Source organism: Gymnogyps californianus, chromosome 6 (genome assembly GCF_018139145.2).
Source record: "Gymnogyps californianus isolate 813 chromosome 6, ASM1813914v2, whole genome shotgun sequence".
Classification (NCBI taxonomy): domain Eukaryota; kingdom Metazoa; phylum Chordata; class Aves; order Accipitriformes; family Cathartidae; genus Gymnogyps; species Gymnogyps californianus.
In genome coordinates this window covers 4,164,258-4,187,421 of record NC_059476.1, presented here as the reverse complement: position 1 = coordinate 4,187,421, position 23,164 = coordinate 4,164,258, and the positions used below count along the sequence as shown (strand labels likewise).

General features: G+C 47.2%; 1 protein-coding gene across 1 annotated transcript in view; it reads right to left on the bottom strand.

The window, feature by feature from the left end:
- The window catches only part of CTBP2 (C-terminal binding protein 2), a 143,713-nt gene extending 132,990 nt beyond the window's left edge, over positions 1 to 10,723 (bottom strand). The window contains exon 1 of the mRNA XM_050898735.1: positions 10,655 to 10,723. The gene's annotated coding sequence lies outside the window, so the exon portion shown is untranslated. The remainder of the gene's footprint in view (positions 1 to 10,654) is intronic.
- Positions 10,724 to 23,164: the final 12,441 nt, after the last annotated feature.

Below are 23,164 nucleotides of genomic sequence, written 5' to 3'. Positions count from 1 at the left end.
TGCTTTCAAGTGCACCAACAAATTCCTATTTTGCTCCAGTTTTGCTCCCAGAGATCAGCCAGCACACAGGCCAAATAAACTATGAAATGTTGCCACGCACTGCCTAATGTCTTCACGTGCTCCCTGTTTTCTTTGCAACTTGGCTTTTAACATATTCAACTTCTAGACCTAAAAAGTCACTGTAAACCCAGCAGATACATACCTATATGTGTGTGTATATATATACACACACACAGGGGATCTGAAACAACATTCCTGCCGTGACAGCTCCTGCATACTCAAGCACAACACAGACCGGAGCCCAGCGATCCCACAAACCTCATCCATGAATGATGGATGAGACGGACAGACCGACCTGAAAACTCACCTAAAAGCAGAGTAAATCTGCAAACATCCAGCTGTACATTCTCGCTTCAAAATAAAAATAAATTTGCATGCAAACGCATCGGTTTTGTTCCAATTACGACACAAGCAACGTATAATTAATTTTTAAATCTGGGTTTGGCCTGTTTTGATCCGCTTGCACTCCTGTCGGTATTGTTCTGCTCAGAAGTTTCCCACCAGGGCTGGACTTATTTCTGATGTCCCATGGCTACCAAGAGCTGATTCGGAGTTTGAACAAATTCTGCACAATTAGATAAAGCACACAACTATCAAAAAAAGTAATCCTCCCTCATTTCCTTCCTCCACCTAAACTAATTCGCATCTCACCCAGGCATTAGCCATAGTACAGGCTAACGTGGCGCCTACTAACTTTTTATCTGGTGCTAAGTACCTGGTGTTGACATTGGAGGTAACTCATCCCGGCAAGGGATACAAGGAATTTTTTAGGGAAATGATGGGAAAATTAAAAACCTACGATCTTTCCTGAGCACTAAAGGTCACATCCTGCAATCTCCACCTTCAGATACAGGTCTCCTCTCTGCAAGTCATCCTCTTGAAGAAAATCCGCAATGCTGGTGCTTGGGATCTGCAAACATCTGGATGCTCTCTTTTAAACCATGGGCTTTCATGGATTTTGAGGTCAGAAGAGACCACCGTGATTTTCCAGCCGACGCACTGCACGCTAACTTACCTAAACTAATCCCTGCTTGAGCGTTGTTTACGTCAATGAACAAACATCCCTGAATTCGGCGTTTCCAAAGGTAGAGAAACTGCCAGCACCTTCAGCAGCCTCTTCCACCATCAACGGTGCCGAAACTGTGGACCTTAGCTCTAGCCTTTCCCTGGCTTCACCTTCCAGCTATCGGGTCTTGTTAAAACTCTGCCTGCTAGACCCAAGAGCTCTTTATTATTCAAGTTATTTTCCCCATGACAACACTAATTGCCTTAATCAATTTACCTTCCAACACTCTCCTGCATAAGTCGAGCGGACGGAGGTCCTGGACTCTTCCCCTGCATCCCTTCCCGGCTCCTTCGGTGTTCCCGCAGCCCTCCGCAGACCCTCCTGGACAGGCGCCGGGGACACGGCGGCTGCCACGTCCCCTCTCCAGCCTGGCAGCCGCCTGCCAGCGCCGGCAAGGAGCACACAAGACCTTTGGCTATAATATCACGTTAGCGGCGCTCGCTCGTGACTTCTTGCTCCTCTATAAAGACATGATTTCTCCAGACAGCATCCTGGAGGTACGGCCTGTGTTGTTTGCTCTTAGAGCGAGAAATTTACAGTTGGCCATCTGAGAAATATCACCTGCTTGTATCCAAGCAATACAAATTGCTTTTACCAGCGGTCATTCCTTTTCATTATTTACCACTCTCCCAATCTCAGTGACATTTCAAGCTTTAGCAACGGTGACTCTGCGCCTTATCACGGGTTGCTCACAAACACGTTAAGCAGCATAAGGACAAAAACGAGCACTCAGAGATGCTGCGAGAAATGGATGTTTGGAAATTATTTCTGATTTTACAACTGTATTTAAGAGCTGACACTCTGCTGGCTCTCAGCCAGTCACTCTTTTGCACATCCCCAGCCAAAACAGCGGTACTGTACCAAGCTGCATTTCTTGCTGAATTTTAAGTAAATAACAATCCCCGCAGTTACTTTTATCAATCCCGTCGACGAGCTCTTTAAATGAAAAAAGAAAAGTTAGTTCGAAAGGATGGGCTGCCCCTAAGCTCGTGCTGATGGAGACTGAGTGCATCGCCGTCCCTCCCTCCTTCATTAAACAAGTCCCCTACCAACGACTCGAATCGTTTGCCCAGGACTCACGTTAAGCTGACAGCTCTGTGTTACTCAGCCTGGCCTGCTTACTGCTTTTCTATAATAATACAACAGAAGCATTGCTACGGTTCACAGGGAATTCTCCAGTATTTCAAGACTTAGTAAAAAAATACACATTACTGGCTCAGTTTACCCTGTAACCCTCTTCAGCGAGAGATACGGGGGCTGATGTACAAAGGTCTGACTAAAGCAGTTGCTGTTTAACATTCACTTCTACCACAATCATAACAGGGGTCTAAACATATCATTACTTTTTCCGCCCCCAAAAAGTCTAAAAATTTTTGTCTTTTCTATTAACTTCACCTAGTAACCTAGTTTTATTTCTAATATTTTACAAACTGTTGGTTGGTCTCATCACTACCAGCCGCAGCTTCTCTCTGCATCCCTTTGCCTCTTTCCTCAAGCTCCGATTTCTATTCTCTGCTATCGGTTCCCCTCTCGGGCACTCGGAGGTGCAGACATTGACCGTATCCTAAGGGCTGTGCACCCCACTTTGGCATCCAGCACCTTAAACAACCCGGAGCACAGGCTGGAAGGGTGATGGCTGAAGGTGAAGCAGGCAAGCAGAGACCCACTTGGCCAGATTCTTCTTTCTGATACATCAGTCAACTAAAATTTTTTCAGAAACAACCGCAACAAAAATCACTGGCCGCAACCTCACTGCCTGGGGCTAAACGTGAGTGAGATTTCATACTCCAAGCAAGGCTGGAACTAGTACTTAGTGAAGTTGGGTCACCTCCAAGAAAGCACAAATTCAAGAAATATGTTGAACTTTTGGCTAGACAAAACTAAAATTGCACTTTGTCTCCTGAAATCCGTCTACGCTGCTTCTTTCTAATGCTCACAGCTTTTGTTGTCCAGATAGAGAGATACAGATCTATGCTTTCTGCTCTTCAAACATTACGGATGGGAAAAATATGTCAGAATAATACAGAATTGCCTGAAAACACGACAGGCACTGCCACTTTGGGTGCCCTGACACGGCTGCGCTCGCAGCACGCCACAGCCCTGCCTGACCCTGGCCACGGGGCTGCCAGACACACAGGCATCCTGGTGCTTCACCGAGGAATAATATTACAGCATATTAAAAAATCTTGTTTCTTTCTAGGAATGGCAAATAGGTAGAATAGGTGTTTCTTCTGAGAAACGCTGCTGTTATTAGCAAAGGGTAAACGTTGAAGTTAGCACAGGTATTGCAGTACTAAACCTCTGGGTATCCTAATTCTAGGCTTGAATGTTGCACCATACCATTTCTGTACGAAAATCGCTACTAGCTTAGACAAGTGGCAAATACAAAACTTACATGAGCTTGTGCCGTGGGATCATGGAACTTCAGATAACTGCAAAATCATGAAAGCTGATGAAAAGGGGTTTTTTCCATATATTGAATTGAAATTAATTTCATTTGCAACTAATTACAGCAAAGCTCAAGTCTCTCAACTTTTAAGTGTAACGCCTAGTATTTAACCTAATTACTTTGCTTAAATTGCTGATTTCTTCCAACATCCCCTCTCATGCAAAACCTGGTTTTCAGCATTAAAATAATAAAAAAGTTGACACTTTATGACAGCTCTACAGGTACCACTACTATCTCTTATATTTGACCTAGCATGTTTTTAAAGGGGAATTTACAGGGTTTTCCCTCCACCTAACACAAAGGGCATCCCCCCCCCCCCCATATATCATCATAAAACGAAAGGGTATGCTGATAAAAGCAAGGAGGAGAGTTGATGAGGAAAGCCAAGATGCAGTTATTCAAAGGGGCCTGCAGAAGGCCAATTTTTCATTAAAAACTTTATCTGGGACATAAACCACGAGCTCCTCATGCCCAAAACGTTCCTAGTGCATCACCGGTAGAGGAATAAGGCGGCCACGGAGACCTCACACCTCGGGGAAGCCTCAGGCAGGTACGCATGTGGATGCAAACTCGCACGCTTGGGATGCTGTAACAGCAAAGATGCAGGAAAGCCAGGAGATCACCTCGATGGCAGCGCTGCCGCCGTGCTCACACCAGCAGGCACAAACGGGGCCAAAAGGGAATTGTTTATTGAGAAGGGAGGGACCGTGTCGTGGCCGCTTCCCCTAAATATAAACCGGAATATCCATAAAGGCAGGCTGAGGACCCGCACAGCTCATCGCACCCCACGGCGCGACACCCACCATCTGCGCAGGAGCAAGCCGCGTGATTAATTGTCGGTTTTGTTTATTTTCTGCCCTAAAGATGATGCTATCAGCTCCGTCAGTGTGTCAGCTGCGTGGAAACTACTGGATTTCCATCTCCTCCTTCCGCCTCTTTCGGGGCTGATCCTGCACTCCTTGTACACCCATCGCTCTTCCCAAAGCCCACCAGCATTTCAAAAGGGCTCAACCATACTCCCACCCAGGGTCGCCTATACCTTGCAGAGCCGTACGTTATAGTTATTACAATAATAACCAAAAGCCAGGCTAATTTTGGAATTTCCTACAATTTTGTGCCAACCTCCTCAGCACAGAAGCTGTTCTTTTTCCAAAGTGAACGGGTCGCTAAAAAGAATGATAGGCAGCATCCATTACATATCTGTTATATTTAGCAACAGAGAATCCATCTGCATTATTCCTGGTCTCATTAAAGACTTGGCTCCTTGTAAATATTATGTCTCTAATCCACACATTCTCCCTCCGCGCTGTGCTTCAGGGGTCTATTTAAGTAATAATTGGTATGCGTTGTTGCAAAGAAATAGTGGCTGAGTGTTTGACAACATTACACAAGTTAATGTACACGGGAGCAACCGCGGCGGTCCTCGTGTGAAAAATCAATTCAGCGAGGTTCCTACCAGCATCTCCGCAAAAAACTCACAGCCAAGGTACCCTGCCCTTTCTACACCTGGGTGTAGATTTGTCAGATTGTAGACTGTAGAAGGGTGCGATTTGGTCAACCTTGATTTGGCCATCGTGGTGGCAAAGGTCCTTCCTAATCTCAGGCTGCTCAGATTGCTGGTGGGGATTAGGGAGAGGACCTGGGCGAAGCGGAGCCCAAAATTCAACACCCAAGCAGGTTCCTTTAACCATATAAAACCTACTTCTGGCGGGAGGGATGGGCAGAAGCCCAGAAGTAAGCGGGGCAGTTACTTTCAGCAGGACCACTGGTTTTTATTGGCTTAAAGCATACATGAAATTACTGCCAGATAAGGTTGGAGGAACAAGTCATTAATAATTAAAATCTACTACTTATGTATTCGAGTAACTTGGTTTTTATTTGCATTTTACAGTGAAGTCCCAGAACAGATGGGACTTTATGGATGCCTATCAAGATGCCTACCTTGATCCACCCAGAAGACCATATATTTGAAAAACAAAGCTGAATTATCCAAAATAACCGTGTAATGCAAGCGCACACAGCTCCGGTCAGCTGTGGAGCGGGGGGACCCTGAAAGGCGATGGCATCCCTGGGCGCTGTCCTCCCCCGGCAAAACCGCAGAGCAGGGACGAGCCTCCGGCATCCCCCCGGAGCAGGCTCTGCTCCTGGCTGGAATTTCAGGATGGGCTAAAAACGCCATAAAAATCCCAGAAGCTGGCAACCCTGCCACACAGCAGCACTGATGACCTCCGTGAGGGGTTGACGGGTCCACCGAAGTCGACGCTAACGATCAGGCCACTCTGGTTCCACCACACGTTTTTCCCCTCCAACTATTCCAGCTGTATTTCTTTTTAATAATCCCATGGAAGTTACAAATAATATAACGCAGGCGCTAACAAATCATTACAGAGCAAAAAAACACCACCGACTTTGCCAGCAGGACCACCAAGATCTTCCCGGGCAGCACCACCGTGCTCCCCCCTCACCAGACCAAGTACAACAAACCCAACCGACCAAAGCGAACCCCAAAGCCCGTGCAGCAGGGGTTATCTCGTAGTCTCAACACAGAAAGTTCAAGTAGGGCGTCAAGTCTAGGTGAGATTGGAGCAAATTTGGACTCGGGCCCCTCCTGCCTTGAAGATAAACATGACAAAATGGGATTTCTGTTTCTCAACAGTCCAGTACCTCTTTTCCGAACAAGAAGTCTTCATCTTTCTCTTTGCAATGTCACCATCACGTTTCCCGAACGCGACATCCCGCCAGCATTACCACCTCAGAGAGGAGAAACAAAAAATAATTTAAAAAACTCCAGATGTTTATTCCTGTGAAAACAATTCCTGGTTCTTAAGAAATCATCAGGGCTCAGGGTGCAAGAAAGGGGAGTGCACACTCATAAAGCATCATTGGTCACTGTAGAACTAAATAAATAACAATTGATTCCTCTGTGCTCTGTTACCAAAAACTCCTGCTGACTTCACAGAAAATGTTATCTGGTGCCTTCCTGGTACTCTGTAAAACGCCAAAGATCACGGTCTCCTCACCACAACGGGGCTGAGCAGAAGGAGATGTGCACGGTACAACAAGAAGGTTTGGTTTCCATGCCCTCGCTGGGGCAAAGGATGGTCATGGTGGTTTTCATCCTTTCACCTAAAACTTATCTTTATTTTATTTCCTCTGGCAAAGGAGAAGGAACAAAAAAAAACGAACCACGGGAACATGGCAGAAGGAATGAGAGCTGGCGCAGGCGTACCTGGGCATGACAAACTGCATTTTGGAATTACACCTTCCAGCATCACGTACGGCGGCGGAGAAAACACCAATTCCCGGCCAAAATGTTTGTGTTGTCCCAGTCAAGAGAGAAACCGGCGGTGACTTGCCAAAACCTCCCCTCCAAAGTCTCACTGCTCCCTGCAAGAGGGGACCCCAAGAACCACCCCGCGCTCCCCGCTGCACGGTCCTTATTCGCCTGTGAGCCCTGATGCCATTCCTCCTGTCAGAGCCTATAATCTAAACATCCTTAGCGCAAGAATAATTTTCATTTTCCGAGTTAAAAGTGGTCTGTGCCGAGGAAATAAAAGATATTTCAGGGCTTTATCCTTCTTACGACAAAACGGTAATTCCTATTGGAGCAGGAGGAGTAATAAAAATTACTAAGATCCGTATCACATTTCCTTACTCTCTGTTGTATCCAAACCCCAAGAGCTAGGAGACTGGCTCAGGGTGCTGCTCTCAAGCACTGCAGAACAACCAAACCTACAAAAAGGTGTAATTTTGTTGGGGGGGGGGGGAGCTACAAACAGATCTAGGGGAAGGGAAACTGCTGGGGGCAAGGGGTCCCAGTACTCTGAAAAATCCCTAATTTCTAGGGCAGGTGTAATCACCCCGGTTTGAAGAGCTCCTCACCAGCAGCTCCACTCTCCACTTCTTTAGCTTACTACAACTAGAATGTCAAGCAAAGAAAGGAATACTTGCTAGATCTGATGTGAGGAGTAAATATGACACCTATCAGATTTTATGAGACAGCATCATCCATCAGATTTTAACAAAACACTTGCAAATTGCCAGTGCTGCGTTTAGAGCAGCTCTTCCATTTCTTCCGCTTAAACACGAAGCCACTTTCAATTCCCACAGCTAGTAAACAGCACCAAAAAACCAGTGAAAACTAACCTACCTTTTCCAAAAGGTTGGGCAAACCCAGATTCAGAGGGTTTTTTTCATTAAAGTACATATCCTTACCAGAGTCAGTTGAACTGAAGAAGTTTTATTTGAACTGCTGCCAAGCCTGATGGATAAATCGACTTTCCTGGCCAAAGGTTTCAGTGCGCTACTTCCAACTCGTGCCTGGGACCTCATACTTGGAGGCTGATGTTTTTCCTGATACGAGGAATATTATCACTGGACCCCAGCGACAAGTCTCTGTACTGGAACGACAGCACTAGAGACGACAGTCTGTGCCACAGTTTTTGCTACGGGGAAATTCCTTTGACCGTTTTCCATCTAGGAAAAGCACGAGGGGAAAAGGGCAGAACTTTACCCGCAAGAAGCGGGTCGGGATAAGAGGGAGCTGTCAGCAAACTGCAGGGCATCACGCTCCGGAGCCGCTCTGTCCGGCCAAACCTCGGGGATCCCAAACGAGCTGGGCGAGGAGGAAAACTACCTTAAAACCAGGGGAAGCCGACCGCAAGAAAACATCATCTACGATTTGTACGCTATAAAGCCGACAGTGAAACTCCGGACCGAGGAAGCATCTCAGTGTGAAATTCTAGGGGAAAAATGAGAAGTCAAACGCTCCTGCAATCCACATTTCAAAACACAGGAGTGTTTCACCGCTCTGCCTAAACTATCTTTATTTTCTATTCGGTTTTAGAAATATTTGGTTATGACTTTTAAAGGGAAAGATACTTTGATTGTCCACGACTGGAAGAGCTCGGATCAAGTGAGTTAACTGCCCGCAGCCCCCCAGATGCGCCCGGGTTTGCCGCCGCTGGAAGCGACCCTCCGTCCCCGCTCCCCGCTAATCACTACCAGGTGGGTTTCCCCAACGCGTCCAAAAATAAAAAGCTCCTTTCTAAAAATACCGCCCCGCATTTACAAGGCCAGATTTTCCAGAAAAATACTGACGCGAGCTGACGTTTCCCAAACAATCGCTTTTATAGGAACTTCAGGCTGCCCCGGCAGCAGAAAGTTTTGCGAGGCGAAGAATACAAATCTTTGTTTAAGATTCGAGCCCCGTGGACGAACCCGTTCCCTCAGCCAGCTCTGGAGCTCGAGCACAAATCAGCTTTATGGTAATAACAGATTACAGAACACATCGCCACAAATGATTTTTTTTTTTTTTTTTTTACTACAGGATGCGTAATTGAAATGTCTGCGATTCAACAATCACCTCTGAATTCATAAATACCTCATAGTATTCCGAACACACTCTCCTATAATGAGACCGTCTTCAATTTTCCTTGGTAAAGAGACCTTTAAAGAATGCTAAAGCAGGTCGGCGCCCTTATGCACTGATGGAAACAGGAACAAAAGCATTTTGTCACCAGGCATCTCGTCTATCATTATTTTGTTCACTCTGCTTAAACAAACTGAAAAGTACGCGCCTTCCCCCCCCCCAAAATCTGCAATAACTGCAATTTCATTCCCGTCGGTAAGCCACCATCTGTATGAAAACAACGGTCCATTATACCTAACCGTCACCGGCTATCGTTTTTCCTGCTTCACTAATGTTTTTTAAAACACGGGATTAAAATGTCATACCATCCCTCACGTTCTAGGGAGCCGTGTGTATTCCTCTCCTCTGGTCACGGTATACTTAATCAAGTGTGAATGATTAAAGTACTTCAATTAGAGCTACGTACATTCATTGCAGGCAATTCAAAGGCAGCGGAGAAGTGTAGCTGAAAGAAGAAATTACTTCTACTACTTTGAGATCTCCATCTCCTACTTTCCTCCTCCCTCGCACAGCCAGGCAGAGCCATGGGACCCGGCAAAGTACCAAGCGCTAAGCCCCAGCCAGGATTTACCTTAGAGGCACGTCCCTCGGCAGGACAAAAGGCTATTCTTTCCCCCTCAGCAAGTCCAGCAAGTTGGGGGGGGGGAATGTATTTTTGGGGGGTGAAAAGAACAAGCTCAGAGCAGCACGCGTAAATCCGCGCACCCGCGCAGCTCCTCGGGTTTTTGCTTTCTAGTGATATCGGCGGAAGGTTTAAAATTTCCAAGCCGGGGAGGTGGGGGGGGGGGAATAATGTAATAAATAAATATTGGGGAAATTTAGTATTTTGAGCCCCGCGGGGTGTTGGGGGGGGGGGGGGGAGCGCGGCTCCGACAGGAAGGAGCGAGGCGCGGCCCGCGTATCGCCCTGCCCTGCGGACACCCGGTACCGCGCACCTCCGCGGGTTAAGCCCGGAGAGTTGCTAAGTGACTGACGGGGCGAGTGCGGTTATTCAGCCAAAATAAAAATTTCCAAAAAAAAAAAAAAAAGAAAAAGAAAAAATAATTAAAAAAATTAAAAATATTTAAAATTTAAAAAAAAATAATTTTTTTTCAAAATGAAAAATTTAAAAATTAGTTTAAAAAACACAACATTCCCCCCCCCCCCCAAAAAAATAAATAACAAACCAGCGCACCGCGGCCGCCTGCTCCGCGTCCCCCGGCCGCCGCGGCCGCGGCGGCCGGGGGACGCGGAGCAGGCGGCCGCTCCGCGCAGCGGGGTTCCCCTCGCCCAAACTTTCCTGCCGCCGCCCCGCTAATCCACCGGCAGATGTTGTCGGCGGCGCTCGGCACTAAGTAAACAATGCGGGGCCCGGCACAACAAAAGATTTCCCACTTCACCCCGCCGCTCCTCGCCCGCCCGCCACCCGCGCAACTTGCGCGGTCGCCTCCCACCACCATCACCCCCCCCCCCACACACACACCTCCCCCCCCACCCCCCCCCCCACCACCACCTTTTCCTCCTCCATCCCCATCGCGGGCTCGCCCGGGGGACATCGAAGCAAAGATGTCCTCGCCTTCCCTTGTCCTTCTCTCCGTGGAACGAAGCTCAGGCGACAGCGCCCGGACGCCGCCCGCTCCCCCCCCCCCCCCCCCCCCCCCCCCCTTACCTGCTCCCGGCCGCCGCCGCCGCCGCTGGGCTCGGCGCGGCCCGGCCGCCGACACCGCGCTTTAACGCCGCATCCCTTCCCGCATCCACCACCGCCGCCGCCGCCGGGCTCTGGCTGCCGGAGATCCACCTTAAAAACGCCACCCGCTCGCACACCGCACACACACACACACACACACACAAAAAAAAAACCCAACCAAAAAAAAAAAAACCACCACAACTTAATCCTTCCCCCCCCCCCCCCTTCCACCTCCGCTCTCCTGCTCCGCCCGCCGCCGCGCCGGGAGCGGACGGGGGCAGCGGAGCCCCGCCGCGGTGCCCAGCAGCAGCGGGGAGGATGCTAATTGCAACTTGGGGGGGAGGGTTGCTGGCTCTTTTTTTTTTTTTTCTTCCCCCCCTTCCTTTTCTTTTTTTTTTTTCTCTTTTTTTTTTTTTTTTTTTTAAGCCAGAAAAGGGGGAAAGTGCCCGGGCGGCGCTGGGCGGAGCGGCCGCTCCCCCTCGCCGCGCTGGGTGAGCGGAGGGAGAGGTAGGGGCTCTCACTGCCTTTTTTTTTTTTTCCTCCCTTCTTTTTTTCCTTCTTTTTTTTTTTCCCTTCCTTTTTTTTTTTTTTTTTTTTTTTTTTGGGCAATAGGCGGGGTCTCTCCTTGCAAACCAATGACACAAACCCACATGGACCAGCCTCGCCCCCTATAGATACTCTTCACTACAAATAGGCTCTCTCGGGGGATTAGTGGATCAGCTAAAGTACAAACAGACGCGGCGAGCAAGGGGGGGGGGGGGGGGGGCGGCAGGAGGCGCCGGGGGGGGGAGGTGGACGGGACCGGGCCGCCCCGGGCGCACCCGCGGGGAAGAGGCTCCGCGGGGTGGGGAAGGGGCTCCGCGGGGCGCGGCGCCTGTTGCGCTCGGCGGCGGCCCGGGGAGGGGAGCGGGGAGGAGGGGGGGGGGGGGAGCGGGCAGGGCCGGCGGCCGTCGCCGCCTTTGTTCGGCCACCCGCGCTCAGCGCGCCCGCGGGTTTCCGCGTCTCCCCCCCCCCAACCCTGCCCCGGCCCTCCCGCCCGCAGGCATCCAGCCCGGGGACCACTACCGGGGGCACCCAGCGCAGCCCCCCCCGTGATCCGGTACCGAAGTCCGGCCTGCGCCCCACGCCTCTTTGTATCGCCGTCATCCCTGGCCGCCTCTGTCCGCTTGACTGTGCAATTATTATATCATACCCTTCCTCGCCCCGCATGCCGCGCGTAGGGTTTGAAATTGATGTTGTGAGGCCGGGGAATAAAGGCCACCAGGCGCGCTGAGCCCGCGCCGTTGTCATCTTAAAGACGGAGGGGTCTGACACATCCATCCCCGCCGAGCACCCAATTTGATGTGACTATCGTATAATCACGCCGGGGCGTTCGGCTGAATGCCAGATAACGAGAGCGCACTCCAACGTGCATTTATTTGTATTTGTATTCCACATTACCCCCATAGATTTGGGAATTAATGTTTTGACAGACGTTCTTCATCTGCTTATCACAAGAATGTGGGCAGGTGGTGATCCCATCTTTTTTGTTGTATAATCATCGAGCCTTCTGCATTATATATATCCCGTGCTTCTCAATCAGCCTGCGAAAAAGCACATTCCTTTTCTAGTCAAACAAAACCCTCGAACCAGATCAATTGTCCATCAAAATTAATAAGCGAGCTTCAGTTTTTGTGGGTGAAATTACATGGTGAAGAGCCTAAAGATCCTGATTCTTATAAGCATGTTTTAGATCCTCGCTGGATATTTACACCGTGTCCATCGTTTGTCCTCTGAGCACCTGCTGCCGGGAGCTGCTACCTCCGTCCCATGGAAGTCGAAGCCTCGCGTAGCCTCGGCTCACCGGGATTCCCCGTGGTGTAGGTGCCGAGATGGCCGCAGCTGCGGCCACCCCGTGATACCCAGGCTCTGCAGGACGCGGGGTACAGCCGGGCACCTCCACGTAGATTTTAGCGAAATTTAGCAGCTTTCAGCTGGAAGACGCATCTGATTCTGCACTCTTCCCTTTGGGAAAAGTCCCTCCAAAGAGAAAAGCCTGCCTGCCTGCAGGAAACCTCAACATGAAAATCGGTGTCTCCGGATTATCAGGATTTCTTGGATTTCCATCATTAGCAACACTGCTAACTGTCAAAATATTATGGGCAGCCCCTTAGCACGTGGAACTTGGGCCGCAATGAATAACAGCAATTTGCACCAACCGAGGACTCGCCCGTGGCATTTCAGCGGTGATTTTTAAAAACCACAACCACCATCGCTCTTTGCTTTAGCCAATTTGCTTTGTTAAACATTATGCATGCAATGTATGGGGGCGTGGGACAGGAAAACGGTAATTGCTTCTAATAAATAATGTTGAGTTCATGATATAAACAAAGTAAGTGACATACGTTGAGGCCAAAGACACAAATAATTATTTCATTACCAGAGCAATTAGATTACAGGTTGTAAAGGCGAAAGCTCTGAAACAAACATCTTCAAGTTTAGCAGGGGGCAACCCTCAGGCATGTGGATTTTTCTTCAAACTATTTGGATTGCGATCGAACATTCATCAAGTGTGAAATAGCCTTTGTAATTAGATGCTAGGAAAGAAGATACACGGTAGGTTTGGTGGGGGGCCTGAAACGATAGGTTTTTAACTTCAAATTGCAACTTTTATAACTTCCATTCAGCTGCTGCTCAACCTCAAAGGAGCTTCAGCTCCTCCAGTATCTCACTGGTTTGTGCAAAATTCAGCATGTGCTTGGAGTGGGGCGTTTCAGCTTCCCAGAGCTCGGGAGCCGCAGTTTTGGGGCAAGGGAAAGACGTAAGAGCCAAAGGAAGAGGATCGTCGTGCTGCCGGGGCAGGCACGGGGCAGACCTTCTTCTGGCCTCTTTCATCCAGATTATTTCTATATTTTATCCACTTTCTGGACAGATGTTTCAGGCAGTAGGCTGTTAGCTAAAAGGCGGATTCCCCACATCTCCTTTTCTAGCTGTATTTTAAAAGACTGAGGCTCCCATCCTTATGGAATAATTGAGGGTGATTGTGCAGTTAATCCCTGGTAGGAAAAGAATAGTCCTGAAAACTTAGTTCATGAGGGATGCTTGCAAAGCAAAGCAAAATCAAGCCGTTCCTCTCCCTCTCTTCTATTTATTTTAACCTCTCAGTAGCTGTACTGAGAAGTTACTGGCACCATTTGGGAACCAAGCCCTCCCAGCATCATTTTTTTATGAAAGCAAATGAACTTTAAAAAATGCACTTCTTATGAGTCCTTCTGATACGGGAACCGGGTGCTTGGGGTGCAAGGTTTACGTGGCACCCCTTTTCCCTGTCAGCCAGGGTTCACCTCGCTTGCTGAAATAATGCTCCTCCCTGCTGCTGCTAATTAACTTCACTACTCACTGTGCTCGTCCAGTGTTGCAGCTTAACTACTTACTAAAATATAACAGAAAGTCTGTAGCCCCTGTGTCTATAATAGTTATATTTGATAAATTTGTAATTATTTTTAGTAAGGGATTACATGCTTCTCTTGTGAATAACTTGGTTTCTATTAGCAGTGGATTCGGGGAAACGGTGATGTTCAAATATTGTTTCCTGACCCACATGCTGGCTTCCAGGCAGCTGAATGCACGTCACTCGGGGCGCTCCATCAACCGGGAGCACAATCACACTTTCCCTCTACACTTCACCAACACGTCAGCCTGAGTGCAGCACCTCCTGCTACACTGGTACATCTCAAGACCTTGCAAGCAACTAAAAAAAAATAAAAAAAAAATTTACAATCTGGTTTTCATAAAGAGGTTGATTTGCAGATGCAAATATGGGCCTTGATCCTGCAAAGACGATGCTCCTGCATAGCTTTTATGTAGCGTGAGGAGTCAGAGTGACTTCAGCTGGATGACTCTCAGTGCATAAATTTAAGCACATGCATCTCTCGCTGCAGATTTAGAGCGAGTATCTGTTGACTAGAATAGACCAGTTATTTTACTGCTCCAAGTGTTTGTGCAACTTAGTTACTCAGCGCTATGTAGGAACAGGCAGACACAAATCCTGCCTAGATCCTTCTGAGCCAGAGACCACGTTTGATCATTAGAAATGAAATTTGTATGTTAAGTAATGCCACATCTCCAGCACCGATGTCAATATCCCATTTATTTTTTACTAGTTTTTAAAACGCAACTGGCTTTGAACAGACACGTTGGCTAGTTTATAATGCATATTCATTAAATTAATCATCTGTGTTTAAGAAGGTGCTCACGTTTTTTTACACATCAGTGGCAGCAAACATTTGTTGTCTTCCGGTTCTGTTGATCTAGAAACTTAAGTCCAGAGTTCGGTTTAACTGTCTATAATATAGGTACAATAAGCAGGAATATGAATACATTAAGGAATTTTCCTTAAAGATTTTTGTGAGTGTAAATTTGGAGCTTGGAGAAATTAATTGGTTTATTTTACTGCGTACTCCGCTTTTAATATTAGTACCCTAGTTTAACTTTAAAATGCATTAAGACAAACACATCCTTCATTTCACTGTTGTAATTGATGCAAACCAGGGATGAATTTGTTCCAAAACATATTTGGTAAGCTGTTCTGTAACTAAGCATTTAGAAGATGGGTTGTTTTTCTTATAGTATTGATCTCACACCAGACAGACACGGGTATACAAGCACCATCGAGCACAATTACTTCTACTGGGAAGTCAAAAATCCAACATTTGGTATCAATCCTGTAAAAGTAAGTTCATTAAGAGGGTGGTTCAGATCACTTTTTGTGTAATTTACCATAAGGATGTCATCCAGTGTGAAGGATTGCACCGGTAGAAAAAAATTGCTCCTAAAGGCAGTGTATGATCTTTATTAGATCAGCAACTCCCCTCCCCACCCCGTATTTTAGGCTTAGTTTTTCGTATTTAATTACCGTAACATTATTATTTATACGTTTAAAAGATTTACACCACAGACCTGGAATTTCATACCATAACAGTATTTAACTTAATGTAAATGAAAAGGACTCATTTATGCCACAAGTTCTCTGTGGGAACCCAGGGAAAGGAAGGTGAATGGATTTGTGTTTCTTTGCTGGTTTAAAAGCATGGGGAATCTTGCTTGTCGTAGAAAAAAAAAAAAGTCATCGAGGCAGCTTTCAGTTCGGAGGTTGCCAGGAATAATACTTCTCAGTATTTTTGCTTCTCCACTTCCAGGGGGGTATTTCAAGTGGGCTTCTTATGGGAGATAGCCCTCGTGTGTTATCTTATACTGATGCTGCCTTGGTATTTGAGGTGCTGGGTTCCCCAGGCTCTGATCCCAAACTGACGTGCGTGGTCGCGTGTGCTCTATAGGGGCTCTGAGACCCCGAAACGCCTTCCTCTGGCCTGCCCTGCCTGCCTGCCCTGCCTTGCCCTCTGCCTCTGGGAGCGGCTCTGCAGGCAGAGAGGACTTGCGCATCCCGGGTTACGTCCTGCCGCGGGGTCACGGTGTACTTTGAGCTCCTGGTTGGAAAGGTGCGGGTTATTTGCAGTCTGTGCAGAAACTCGCTCGGTTCTTTCTAATTTTGAAAGAAAACCAAGCCTATTAAAAAAAAAATAGCCGCTCTGCAGCCTTGTGCTCAGCTGCTGCTGCAAGCGCTTCAAGAAGCAGTTGGCTCCTCTGGGCCCCGGCCATGCGCTGCCTCCTCCCGCTGCCAGCGCGAGCATTTGTGCAGCTGCAAGGTGAAGTGGATCAGGGAATGGCTCCAGCTGAACGCTAATCCCGGGGGCGGGGGGGGGGGGGGAGAAAAAATAATAATAATAATAAAAAAGCTTATTTTCAGCTGGATCTGTTCCCCAACCTGCTTCTGCCTTCAGCCGCCTGAAACACGTGCTCGCGCGGGGAGAGGCTCACGCGGGTGGGAACGAGCAGCCGGGGCAGGGAGTGCAGGGCTGGTTTTATGGCAGCGCTGGCTTATGCCGTCTTAAAAGCATTTGTCAGGCTACGACCTCGTGTTAATATATTACTGTTCCGGTGCACCGTGCAGCAGAGGTTACAGGGCTAGGTTTTCACTCCCAGAACTGTGACGGTGCGTTTTGCAGGATCTGTGGGAGAAAAGACTCCAGTGGTGTTCAGTATTTCTCTTTTAAATACAGGGACGTGGTTGTGTCGGGGAGGCAAGTGTGGGATCGCAGAGGGGCTGCCGGCAAGGAATAGGATACCCGCACACGTTATCAGAATACGTTAATCCTCCGCTGGCATCGAGTGCAGCAACAAGAGCGTTGTAAGACCAGCAAAACGCATGGGATACGCTAATACAATATATAAAGCAATTTAATTCAATAGTACATTGATCGTAATAGTAACAGTTGTTTTGTGATGTAACTATGGTCTCGCTATCATACGTTCTTCACATTAAATTAAATATAGATTTTGACTGATTTTCACAAAGTTGGGAAAATTTAGGGGCTGGGTGATATTTTTCATAATATGTTGGTGTTAGCCCTTCTCGGCAAATTTATTCCCGTTGAGAAAGAAAAGGAGTTACATGCTGAGAACTCTTGAATTGAAACGATGATTAGAAAGAGGCAATACATATTACTTCTGCCCTACTACAGACACTGAATTCAACATCGGTGGGAAATTCTCAAATCCATTTCCCTTTGCAAACATGAGCAAAAGGATGCAAACATACAAGAAATTTCTCTTTTGATAATCCTGGGTTCTTTTTCCCCCCTGCATGTGTGTGAAATCATTATGCAGAACTGTTGGGTTTTTTTTTTTCGTTTGTTTGGTTGTTTTTTTTTCATTTTATTCGTTTCATATTCCTAAGCAAGGAATTACAAGTCTGGAGAAAAGCCTCCAGAGTGCATACGCATTCGTATACCCCTTCTATAAAACATCTTAATGTCATCGCCGCGTGAGCAGAATTGTTCTGCTGATATAACACATGGCTGATGTTTAATCTTTCCAGGAAAGTTTAATGAAAGGTTCTTGAATCAATCTGGTTTAAAGTTTGAAAGGCATTTGGATGCACTTATTTGATGTATGTGCCAGGTGTTTCTAAACAAATAGTTATTAGATAAAGACACATAGAGCCCTTCCCGCTCCCTCCCCCTTATCTGCCGTGGGCTTCCTCAACATTCACCTTCCATAAACGCTGGCTTGCTCCAATTGCCTGCGCTTTCAGCGTACTTTAATATCTTAATGAGGAATACTACAGCACCCAATCTCTAATTCCGCATTTGTTATTGTTTTGTAAGCCAATTATTGGGAGATTTAACATTACAATGTCAATAGAAAAGAGTTTGGTAACAAAATGAGAAGGTGAACGGGGCCTTTCAGGTAATGTGCCGTTTGCTGGGATACTGGTAGTCGCCCTGCACGGCCGTTACTGGCGGCTGAAGTGAAACACGTGTGCTTGTGTTCCTCAGCGCCGTGCTGTAGGCAGGCTGGACCCGATTCACAGCCGCCTTATTCTAGCTGTCACTCACTATTTGAATTACAGTCGTGCCTGGGGCATCATCTGAGATCTGGCTGGAAAAGAGCTGGCCAAAGGGGGTATGACAGATGTCTATAAACCCCTGAAGGGTATGGGAAAGGGAATAGGGAACGAGTATTCGCTAATTCTTATAACAGAAGAAGGTATCGAATCGCAATTAGGTTATCAGGTTTTAAAAGCGAGAATCTTTTCTCGTAGTAGAAAATTAAATTGTGCAAGATCCTGCCACCAAAATGCTGTGGAGCCAAATTATATCGTGGGTTAAATGGGGCTGAAATAAATTCATGAGCTACAGGTCCATCAGTGATTACTGCACATGGCCATCTAGACACGGTCTCTGGGTTCAGGGAATCCTCATACCACTGGTTGTTGGAAGCTAGAAGGGATATTTGCTGTTTCTCAGAGTTTGCCCTGAAGCATCCATTGCGACCCCCGTTAGAGACAAGAGGTGGGGCGACAGCAAATCTGACCTTGTCCTCCTTACACTAACTGTCCTTGGGAAGATCATCTCAGTCCCAAAGCACCTGCAGGCTGGAGAGTCAAAGGAAATACCAGGGGAAAAGAGACGAAGTGACTCACACAAAGTCCCTCGGTTAGGTCAGGGAGAAGCTGGGTTTCAGCAGTCCCCGGCCAGCATCCTATTCACCAGAGCACCCGTCTTTAGTTTTTATGCTAATTAGGAAGTTACTGGCATAAAACTGAAGCAGTGCAGCCCTGAACGAGGCCCTCCAAGGATTTAAGTGCCTGGAAGGCAAAAGTTGCATTTCATTGATAGTACAACTGTGTCTTAAATCTCTCTGGTCACCAGAGATGTAGCAAGCGTGGTGTCAGCTCAAGATCGAGCGAGGTAAATGCAGATAAGGCAGCGCCCATGGCTTGCCAGGCGTTTATATGGTGCCGGTACAGCACAAAGGGGCCTGAGCTGTGTGAGCCTTGTACCTGCCGCTGTAATCAAAATAACCCAAAGCGACTGAACACAGGCTCCTGCGATGGACACGATCACTAGCAGGGACTGCCACCATCTCTAACTGGGAATTTAAAGCAGGGACATCATCTCAGAGGTCAGTCGGCCATTTGGGAGCGATTCCACCCACGCACGAGCAGCAGAGCTACCTGCACTCACCCCTCCTCTTCTTCATTTTGAAACAAAGCACCGTAGCCAAATCTCAGCCAATCCTTCCAAAAGCTGCTCGTTGCCAGATTGTGTGCGTTGAAGCAAAGGACAGTCCGCCCGAGAACAGTACTACTGTTATAGCAGTGACAGCTAGAGATGGGATTTTTTTTTTTTTTTTTTTTTTTTTAAACTGAAACAGTTACACACTGGAAGTCTTACTGTGATATAATTATACCGGTGTAAACACGCCCCGTACCATCTTGCTTATTTTACTTTCCGAATTAGAACAAGCTGCACTGGTGTATGCATTCCTTCTAGGAATTGAATTGTGTTCCCACAAGGATTTTCGCTGCTTTAACAGAAATGGTATTAAAGCAACAGACCTTTGCAGTGAAGACCGGTCCTTAGTTTCTAAGTAAGCATTTTTACCTTTTTGTCATCAATAAATAAGCCGTAGGAATCCAGTCCTTTAAAGAGAAAGATAAAAGGCACAGAAAATCTGGTCTCTTATGTTCCTATTTCCTGATTAGACTTCAGAAAAGGGCAGTCAGAAAAATGCCTTCAACCTTCGCCATTAAATCCCCAGGAAACCCCGATGCCCAGGATCTGTGGTCAGGAAAAAATCTCCCAAAAGACAGAGACAGGATGGATGCTCCTGTTTGTTCCAGCATCTTCGCGGAGGCACGTCATGCAACCAACCTTCTGCTGGGTCCTGCGTTTTTGTACATACGCTCTTCTGCCATGGTTTTAGGGACGTTCCAGTAAGAGATGCTTCTGATCCTTTTCTGTGTCACCTTTTGACAAGCACGGTGTATTCAGTGGTGACAGGCAAACGGAGCCAGCTTCTAAGCAGTGCTGTTTCCCTAGGTGCGTATCTGTAAAAGGTTATCAAGGATGCCCAGAGCGTTAGCGTGGTCACAGCCTTGGTGGACTTCCAGATTTCAGTGAACACACAGTGTTACGGGAAAAAGAGCAAGTTTCTCCCCCTGCTCGTGTCTGGTGCCTGATCCCAGGTGAGCAAAACCAGACCCAGTGAAGGCATCTGATGTAAATCTTTGCCACTTGGAGGGGGTGGGCAAGAAGTAGAGCCGAGGGGCTGGCACAACAGAGACGGCTGCTACGGGAGGTCTGTTGCCGGTCAACTACTCCTTCTCTGCCGTTCTCTTTCATACCTGCTCCACCCTCTTGGCCAACGAGTTTTTCATGGATTCAATGTATTGAGAATTGATCCGGGATGTTTTGAGCGTCTCGCTGGCTTACACGTCCTCTGACACATCAGCAATGCAAGAATGAGTCTGAAGTGCCTGGAGTCCAGCTTCCATGCGGTTTAGAGACAGAGAACGTGGTGAGACTCAGGACACCCCAAGGTGACTTTTTAAGTTAATAGCACTGAGATAATATGTCATAGGTGCCAAATGTGTATATAGACTGTGGTCTGGTTTGGGACCCTTCCTTGTCTGGGACATGTCCTTCTTTCCATCTTGCATACTTGTATGGCCTCTGCTACAATACCTTCGTATCTCAAAGGTTTTGGTTCAGTGCATCCACGGTACCTCCCGTGAAGAGCCCTGGGAGGTACAGTAGTACCTGGGTGGATATCTGAGGTACAGACAGATCTCCCAACCAGAATAATGGCCAGCCACCATGCAATTCTCTCTCTAAAGCATGTGTCTTGACATGACCGTATGCACAAACGGGCAGCAATACGGACAGCTGCTCTTCTCGGGAAAGCAGTCTGAAGTTTTGACTAACCCGGCTCAAAAAGATAAAATCTAAAATACTTTGACATGTGAAGAGGATTTTTCAATTGTCATTAAAGCTGTTTTCTAAGGAAATTTTAATTCATGTAATGAACCATCTTATATAAAAGCCAGGTACCTAAAGCTATAGGAGCTAAGTCCAGAGTGATTCTTGTCAAGGAAGCTAGCGAGGATCAGTCCTAACGGATGCCTCACCATTGGCCTCGACGCCAAATTTTTCACAGAACCTAACACTGAAGATTTCGACCCCAGCACCCCACATCCAGCCCTCCTCGTCCATCCAGTCCTGACATTTCACAGCAAATGAGAAAACGGGTAAGACAGCATGACTGTTTCTAGAAGAGCAATAAAGCAGCCCAGCCATGCCCAGTGCTTTTCAGAACGAAAAGACATCTGTGCCCTTTCACGTTCACGTTGGAAGGTGTCTTGTGCCGAGCACGGGCAGCAGCCGGCAGCTGCCTCTCCCCAGTATAAGCCCACCGGCGTCCCACCTCGGGGTCACCAGAGCTTGTAGGGTGGCTACCAGGGCTGGCTGCAGCCTGGTGACTTATGTACGGTGGTAAAAACAACTCTCGGCTGTGCTTGCACATGAGGCTCGAGGACAGTGCCCAGATTGCATGCCATATCAGCCTGGTGAAAGAGCTGCCCGTCAAAGCATCCCAAGGCCAAATGCAACCCAAACCCATTAATACGAGACTATTCATTGGAATTAGTCTCTACCACATCAGCCTCACGCTCCAGCAGCACAAAAGCGGAACTTTTAAATTTAAAAAGGTGTGTACGAGTAACGGAGCTGCCTTGTGTCTCCCCGGGAAATTGATAGGCAACATATAGTTTGCTGGGAGGAAGGTGTGCAGGGGGAGCTGGGGGGAACAGGCTTCAGCGCTCGAGCTGTGTTGGCTCTCAGCAGCATAAGCAAACAGGAGTTTTGGAAAGCACAAATGTAATGACATATTTCCATATAAACTTTTCTCTATGCCTCTGAGAAGTATATCGGATATTGATACTGAGCCAAGCAGAAAGTAAGTTGCTCGTTACTGGAATTAACCCATCCTCCCTTTATTTCTGTGCATTATCAAGTAAGAGAATAACTCATGTGACTAACTCAGTCTGTGGACTAAATTAAAATCCTGGGAAATTGTTTCAGATAGAGCCTAGGTTTTGTTTAAACAAATAAACAGAAAGTACAAAAAGGAAAGAACTACTCTGAGCCAACCCAGAAGGGTTTGTGTCGTGCAAACCGGCATTTGCATTCATTCTCTGCAGGTTTTTATTTAATTTAGATAAATATCTAAATCAAATTTCACTTGCAAAACAAGAAGAGGCACTTAATCTAGAAAATATCAAACTGGAAAACTGTGAAACTTTTTCATTTGGGGCTTTTCTTCTACGTGAGGCTATTTCCTGAAATCATGATGAATTTGCAAATAGTTTCAGCTGTCCCAAAATTACACTTTTCAGCGAACAGCTACTTGTCTGATGAAAATCACTCAGCTGTTACCAAGGTCTTGGCCAGCTCTGGCTGTTACATTTCCAATGGGATTTTTCCACAACAGTTAAGCAGGAGTGGCCTGGGAGTTTAAATATGGATAATTCCCTCCATCCTGTTGCAACTTCTGCAGCTTCAGCTCTTCCCTGGCTCCTGCGTGCTGCTGCGCTGCAGGCTGGGGACGCGTTTAGGGATGACAGCAACTGCTGCAGGCTGCTGGAGCATCCCTTCAGGAGGAAGGAAAGACAAAAGGCAGCGTTGTGGGATAAAGTCTAAAGGAAACGATACAAAGTGTAATTGGAGATGGAGGGCTTGATAGAGGGCCCACGGTGGAAGCTGGGGAGGGTTTGACTGGGGCAGGAGGACAAGCTGGGGAAGCGGTGGAGGACCTCTATGGGAAGAGCAGCATCCTGGCAGCTCCTGTCTGCGAGCTATCAAATATAAATGTTATCTAGCGAGGGGGGCTAGGGGAAAGAAAAGGCTTTAAAATCCAGTTTTACACACATTGTGTTTTGAGTAAATATTATTTTAGCTATCTAAAGTATTCAAACTAATCACGGCAGTTTCCTTTAATGTCTGCCATTCCAGACACAAGGTTTATTTACTGTAATGTAATACATCTTGAGGGAATGTCGTATGCAGATATTAGCAATTAACTCATTAATCTAAAAATCACAATTCTTGC